This window comes from Heteronotia binoei, chromosome 17, assembly GCF_032191835.1.
Source record: "Heteronotia binoei isolate CCM8104 ecotype False Entrance Well chromosome 17, APGP_CSIRO_Hbin_v1, whole genome shotgun sequence".
NCBI lineage: Eukaryota > Metazoa > Chordata > Lepidosauria > Squamata > Gekkonidae > Heteronotia > Heteronotia binoei.
The window spans coordinates 21,324,856-21,332,895 of NC_083239.1; the positions used below are offsets into that span (position 1 = coordinate 21,324,856).

Genomic DNA, 8,040 nt, shown 5'->3' on the forward strand with positions numbered 1-8,040 from the left:
ATCTATCTATCTATCTATCTATCTATCTATCTATCTATCTATCTATCTATCTATCTATCTATCTATCTATTTTTCCACCACGTGGTACAGCTCCACGCATTCCCCGAAAAGGTAATTAGTGACAGGGGGCCTCAGTTTGTTGCCAACTTCTGGCAGGAGTTTTGCAAAATAACCGGAATGGAGCAGGGACTAAGCTCTGCCTACCACGCCCAAACGGACGGACAGATGGAGAGGGTTAACGGGCTGCTGGAGCAGTACCTGAGGTGTTTTGTCAATTACCAACAAACCAACTGGGTAGAACTCTTAGCCTTTGCTGAGTACGAGTATAATAATAGCGTCCACAGTTCTACCAAAGCCTCCCCTTTTCAGATCGTCTACGGGTACGAAGGCAAACCATTCCCTTCGCTACCGGCCCAGGATGGCCCGCTCATATCCAGCACATGTCAGCAATGGTGGGAGGGAATACAAAAGGGGTGGCGGCTAATTCAGGAAAACCTGGAAAACGCCAAAAAGACTTACAAAGACTATTTTGACAAGAAGCACTCTCCCCAGTGGGAGCTTAAGGTGGGTGAGACAGTGTTCCTCTCTACAAAGAACCTTCCATTGCCCCAAACTTGTCGCAAACTAGCTTACAAGTTCCTGGGGCCATTCAAAATAAAGCGAGTCATTAACCAAGTCACTGTGGAACTGGAACTACCTAAAATGTTTAGTAAGATCCACCCTGTTTTTCATTGCAGCCTTCTTCGGGGGGACCCTGGGCCCACATTTTGGCACCCCCGCCCTCCAGAGCCACGTCCTATTCAAGTGGAGGGTCAAAGCCACCATGAGGTGCAAGAAATCCTGGACTCCAGGGTCCAGCGGGGGATCCTGTACTATCTGGTCCGCTGGAAGTATTTTCCCCACAGCTGCGATGAGTGGGTAAAGTCGGGCGACCTACGAGCCCCACAACTGTTGCAGAAGTTTTACCTGCTGCACCCAGACAAACCCCGAGCGAGAGCTTAGGGGGGGCAGTATGTCAGACGTGTAACTTGCTGAAACGAAATATAGAATAGAATGCTTGACATGACTAACGCCATGATGTATTTCAGCATGAACCCTGCTTTACTAACCATGAGAACTGTAGCCAGTGCCTATTTTCCAAAGCATATTGTAACCGCAAGAGTAAAATCTCACTCCGATGTGAGAAACTGCAGCTTTGAAGTGCACATCCTCAAGGACTCTTCCGCTGGGAATGAGATAACACCCTGGGAAGAGCCGGCTTTCTCTGGGGGCGTGAAAAAAGGCTGTATTGTTTCCCGCCTGTAGAAACCTAGAAAAGACTGGCTCCAGCCTTGGACCAGTATCAAACTCAATCTGCTTCCATACTGTATGTGCATTCTCAATAAATGGATTAATTGTCTAAACTAACATGGTCCTACTTTACTTGAAGTTCCACATCTTGACAGCTGAGACCTTTCGCCTTGCGCAATGTTTCAGAAAGTACCGAAGGTGAGCACCCCGATGCCTAAGATGACGCCTGGCCGCCCTAAGGAAGCGGTGAAGAGCAGCCTCGCCATGGTGGAGGAACCGGAGGAAGATGTGCTGTTGTCGGCGGAGCTGAGCGACCTGGCTTGGCCGTCCGAGCCAGCGGGAAACGAGAATGACCTGCTCTAAAGGGTGCCAACCAGCAGGTCAAGGAGGAGCCGGCACTGCTGAGGGTGAGCATTACGGGATGGTTGTACTTTGTAGGGGTGAAACTACTGAACACTAAATTGAAAAGGTTCATGCAAGTTCGGGCCCTAATAGACTCAGGGTGCAACCGGGAGCTGATCACCCCCAACTTAGAAGAAGCTTTGGGACTCGAAAGCTCTCCGCTGCCCTACCCGATGCAGTTCGAGCAGATGGATGGGTCGGTGATGCGAGGGGAGCCGTGCAAATTAAAAACTCAGGTCCTGCCCATGGGGAGTGAGGAGCACTGGGACTTGGAGTCCTTCGTCATCGCCCCCTCTTGCTCCTACCCCGTAGTGCTCGAGGTGGGTTGGCTAGAAAAGCATGAACCCCAGATAAGGTGGGGGGTGCAGACAATCCGGTTCATAGACCCCCTATGCAAGATGCACCTTTGGGACCCCGCTTGGGGGCCGAGGGCTCCCGAGGCCAAAGAGAGGGCCTGCATGTCAGTGGAGGAGACCCACACTGTCCCAAGAGTTTATCGGGATCTGATGGGGGTGTTTAGCAAGCAGGGGGTGAACCAACTACCCCCCCACCGGAATACCGACTGTGCCATAGAGCTAATCCCAGGGGAAACTCTACCCAGCGCCAAATTATACCCCATGGGCTGGGCGGAGAAGAAGGAGCTCCGCAAGTTCCTAGACCTGAATTTGGAGAGAGGATTCATCCGACCGCCGACCGCCCCCCACGCGGCCCCGGTATTGTTTTGGAAGAAGAAGGATGGCTCGCTTAGGCTTTGCACAGACTTTCGCGGGATTAATGCGATTTCAGCAAGCAACGCCTACCCCATTCCCCTAATCCGAGACTTGTTGAGCACAGTGTCTGAGGGCAAGATTTTTACCAAACTGGACTTGAGAGACACGTACTTCCGAATCAAGGAGGGGGACGAGTGGAAGACCACGTTTAACATGCCTATGGGACAATTTGAATACCTGGTCATGCCCTTCGGACTACAGGGGGCCCCAGGGGTGTTCATGAACTTTATAAATGATGTACTCAGAAAGTTCCTGTTTAAGGGGGTGGTGGTGTATCTGGATGACATCATTATTTACTCGCAGGACGAGCAATCTCACGTGAAATTAGTGAGAGAGGTGCTAAGCACACTGATGAGCCACCAACTCTATGCCAAATTGTCTAAATGTGAATTCCATAAGACAGAACTGGATTACTTGGGGTTCAGGGTGTTGGGGGAGGGGTTGGCGATGGACCTGGCCAAAATGCAGGTGGTACTAGAGTGGGCTCCCCCGAGGACACGTAGACAGCTCCTTCCTCGGGTTCGCAAATTTCTTTAGGACCTTCATAGAGGGGTTCGCCCAGATCGCCCTCCCCCTAACCGAGTTGCTAAAAACCAAGGGGAAAGGGCCAGAGGCGAAGATTCCGGGAGCCCACCTGAATTGGAGCCCGAAGTGCCAAACGGCCTTTGACAAACTAAAACACCTGTTCACAAGTGAGCCGGTCCTGAGCCACCCCGATGAACAGCGCCCCTTCATTGTGCAATGCAACGCCTCCGATGTGGCTGTCAGAGCCATAATCATGCAAAGGGACGGGGAAGGGCGACTAAAACCTTGCACCTATATCTCCAGAAAGTTCTCAGGCAAGCAAAGGATCTGGTCAGTGTAGGACAAGGAAGCTTTCGCTGTAACTTTCGCTTTGAAAACATGGCGGTCCTGGCTGGAGGGAGCGAAGATGCCATTTGAAATCTGGACCAACCACAAAAACTTCAAAGCCCTTATGGGCAAGAGGAAGCTGAGCAAAAAGCAAATCAGGTGGGCAGGATTTTTCTCCAAATTCGACTTTACTTTGAGGCACATTCCGGGGGCGAAAAACTTCTTAGTAGACGCTCTGTCCCACCTCCCACAACACGAGAGCCAGCGGGAGGAAGTGGTAGACTCCTTGGTCCCACCCTCACAGGTAGCGGCTGTAGTAACTACACGGTTGCAGAAAAAGAGGGACTTGGGTGAATTAGGTACGGGGAAACTGGCCATGGAAACTGAGAAGGAGGGGTACGACCGCCCCGGAGACATTCACAAAAGGGAGGACAGACTGTGGTATAAAGGGGAAAAACTCTACATCCCAAAGAGTTTTAGAGCGGAAGTGCTACAGTTTTGCCACTCTAACAAACTGGCAGGGCACTTTGGCTACGTTAAGACGCTCCACTTAATCAACAGACAATTTTGGTGGCCGTCCCTCAAAAAGGACGTATCAGAATTCGTAGCCTCCTGCCCCATCTATATTGTGGCCAAAAGAAGGGGTGGTAAAGCTCCGGGGCTATTGAAACCCCTAGAGACGGCCAAGCGCCCCTGGTCAGTAGTGTCAATGGATTTTATTGTGGAGCTACCGCCCTCTCATGGGGAAACAGTGATATTAGTAGTAGTGGACACGTTTTCCAAACAAGCCCACTTCATCCTCCTTGCCCAATTGCCCACCGCAAAGAAGTTGGCCCTACTCTTTTTCAATCACGTGGTCCGACTTCACTCGTTTCCCGACAAGGTCATTAGCGACCACGGCCTGCAGTTCGTTGCCAACTTTTGGCGGGAGTTTTGTAAACTAGCCGGGATGGAGCAAGGGTTGAGTTCCGCCTACCACCCCCAGACGGATGGACAGACAGAACACGTAAACGGGCTTCTGGAACAATATTTACGTTGTTTCATTAATCACCGGCAGTCCGACTGGGTGGATCTACTCCCCTTTGCTGAATATGGGTACAATAATAGCCTGCACAGTTCCACCAAGACTTACCCTTTCGCAACCGTCCACGGATACAAGGGAAAACCCATGCCACTTTTGCACGGGGGGGATCCCTCCCTGGAATCGACACCATCTGAACAGTGGTGGCGAGGGCCGAGCAAGAGTTGGAAAGCAATCCAAGAGAACTTAGAAGCAGCTAAAGAAACCTACAAAAACAATATGACAAGTCACATGTCCCAGCCTGGGACTTCAAAGTGGGGGACTCGGTATTTGTATCCACTAAGAACCTGCCGCTTAGCCAACCCTCGAAGAAACTAGCATACAAGTTCTTGGGGCCGTTCAGAATCTCAAGGGTGATAAATCAAGTAACGGTGGAACTAGAGCTGCCCAAAATGTTTAGTAAAGTGCATCCTGTATTTCATTGCAGCTTACTCCGTCGAGACCCCTCGAGCACCCGCCCCACAGCCCGTCTTGATTGGGAACCAGAACCACCACGAAGTCCAAGAAATCCTGGACTCTAGAGTCAAAAGGGGGGTCTTGTATTATTGATAAAGTGGAAACACTTTCCCTCCAGCAAAAATGAATGGGTGGCAGAAAAGGATATATTGGCCCCCGATCTGATCAAGAAGTTCCATCAAAAATGTTCCAACAGGGCGGTAGAAGCGGCTTAGGGGGGCAATATGTCAAGTCTGGCTTTAACTCTGGCTCATTCAAAGAGCATGCTGGGTAGAACCAAAGTGTAACCAAATGCTGCTAGCTAACTCTCTCCTGTTCCCCCCCCCCCTACCATAGAGAATGTCCCTGCTTTGAAATGGTGATGTGTGAAAAGTCTTATCTGAACCTTCTCAGCTCAGGCCCCGGGGGAGACAGGAAGCCTGAGAGTACCAAGGCCACGGGCCTCTAATCAACATGAGAATGTATTGGTAACATCTATGTGTGAATGTTCCCCTTGCAAGATTCCCCGGCCCGTAGGAATCCCTTTGAAGTGCTCCTTATATGCAATGTATCTAATATACGGTCTCCAGTCTTTTCAAGCTCTGGCCAAGGCTGCAAGTAACCAGTATCAATAAACTAGTTTCTTTGTATCTACATTGACTCGTTATTGAATCTGCCGACTTGACAGCTAGCTCAAAGATTTTTGGCCTCCAGCTCACACTTTGTCTTAGCTCAGGAAAAATAGCCTCACAGCACAATAATTTATGTAGCTGCTCATAACTTTAATGCCAGTAGCTCACAAAGTAGACTTTTGCTCACAAGGTTCTGCTTTAGAGAGAATATTGCCCAGGGGTCCCCAACCACTTCAAGCCTATGGACACATTTAGAACTGACAGCATGATAACAGCAGCCACAAAATGGCTGCTGCAGGAGGCAGAGTCAGTCACAAAATGGCTGCTGCATTTACTTGAGTCACAAAATGAATATCCTTGTGCTGTGGTGCAGATGGTGACAGATGCTGCCAAAACTTTTTTTTTTTAAATCTGTCCAGCTAATTAAGAGTTCTGCTGGATAAAAGACTAATCTGGCCCCACCCACTTTCTAAAAACACTTGGTGCAATTCAGATATAAGAATATAAGTACTGTAGTAAATGATTACATTAGCTAAAAGGATAATTATTAGATATAAGACATATAGATCCTAGGAAGGTTTATGATCAAATTTCAATTTGGAGATGGGTTTTAAATGTGAGATTAATTGCTGTTTGATTTCCTACCTTAATATGTTGAGAATATTGGAAAATTAAAGTTAAAATAAAAACAGAATTAAAAAAAAAACACTTGGCAGGCACCAGGAAAGGTGTTGGCGGCCACCATGTTGGGGACCTATAGCTTATTACAATTCACTTCCTATTCTGCATCCCTCCTGAATACACGTGCACACCTCTGCTATAGAAACACCATGCCCTTCTCTCTGGACTGATTTCCGGGAGGCCAACTGATTTGAAAAAGAATAACATTGAGAACACAAAACTTTTAAAAGCCTAGCCCTTTGGGGGAATATTACACAAGTATAGTTCACTGGATCCCAAGTGGCAGACACCAAGTACCAGCAGAAGAATTTGACCTTGGATTCAAATGGCTCTTGCCACATTATATTGACATAGACCTAATTCCTTAGCACTAGCACGGCATGTACTATTATTTTCTCATAGAAGCAGAACTGAGATGGAGACCAATCTACACTTCGTTTACTCTTAAGGGAATGGTTGGCTTGTGTTGGCTGAATTTGATCAGATGCAGCCAAAAAGGGAAATGGGAGCACAGAAGGATTGAACAAACAAACCACACTAACCATGGAACAGTTTATGGGTCATGAATCATTCAGCTCTCTCTCCTTAATTTGAAGATCATTTGCATTCTTTTCAGCAAGGCATAGATTTCATAAACCTTGGAAAAGAGTCACAGGCCTAAAACAAACTATAGTTGCATTGCTGCAAAACGCCTCTAGAGGGCAGTAAATCTATATACTTCCCAAACGTGAAGAAACAAGGACGCCCTGTGTCAGTCTGGATTGGGGTAGAACAGAAAAATGCAGAGGGAAAAACTTTTTCCTCTGTTTTGACCGTTTTCGGGTTTTCCAACAAAAAAATTGAAATTTTGGGAGCAATGAAAAAACCTACCATGAAATGTTTTCTTTTAGAGTAACTGAAGTAGTGCTTTTTAAGGCAAGGCGGAAACTGGATTCAGGTAGCCGGCCCAAGGTTGACTCAGCCTTCTATCCTTCCGAGGCCAGTAAAATGAGTACCCAGCTTGCTGGGGGTGTGTGTGTGTGTGTGTGTGTGTGTGTAAAAGACTGGGGAAGGCAATGGCAAACTACCCTGTAAAAAAGTCTGCCATGAAAACGTTGTGAAAGCAACATCACCCCAGAGTTGGAAACGACTGGTGCTTGAACAGGGGACCTTTCCTTTCCTTCCTTTCCCCACCCTAAATGCATGTGTAAAGCAGTCTGAGGACACTCCCAATTTTTCCATTGGAAAATTTGGGGGAACATTGAAAAAAAAAAGCGCTTCTGTGGTACTCCAAAGCTTCAGAGCACTGATTTATTTAAGAGAAATCTACATCATTAAATAATAATTCTTACTGTACACATATTCAGGGTTTTTTGTTTAGATGTAAATAATTTTGGCAACAATATGCAATGTGTTTAATAGAATGTTATTGAAGAGCTCAGTGTTTTCAGTGCTTTGAAGTTTCTGAACGTGCTGGTAGTCCTATTGTGACTCAGTGTTTCTGTCCAAATAATACTTATTTTGGTTTCTACTGAATTATTTCAAATGATCTCTCAAATGACAAACGTAAGGATCCAGAGGCTACAGCAGTATAGGGGCAGTTGTCTGAATCTGTCAAGTTATTTGGCGTATTTGCAATATACAAAAGACATTTACACTTTAAAGTTCAATAAATATAGAGCTTGTACAATTTTACATGCTAAGTTATTAATGATGTATTTTATGTTACTAATTTGGCAAAGCAGTTTAGGTTTGATAGGAAATATTGCATATACTTCAATTTTCTACAAAATTTGCCCGCCACCCCCAAAGGGGGGGGGTATCCCTGTGGCGTCAACATTTCTGGAAATTTTACAGCCATAGCCAAGCTTCAGAGCACTGACAAAATGCAGTTACATTTCCACCCTTTCTCTCCCAA

At 47.0% G+C, this 8,040-nt stretch overlaps 1 protein-coding gene across 1 annotated transcript in view; it reads left to right on the plus strand.

Annotated features, from left to right (window-relative positions):
* NDUFS5 (NADH:ubiquinone oxidoreductase subunit S5) overlaps positions 1-8,040 on the plus strand; it is a 187,902-nt gene that overhangs the window by 71,723 nt on the left and 108,139 nt on the right. The window lies entirely within an intron of this gene.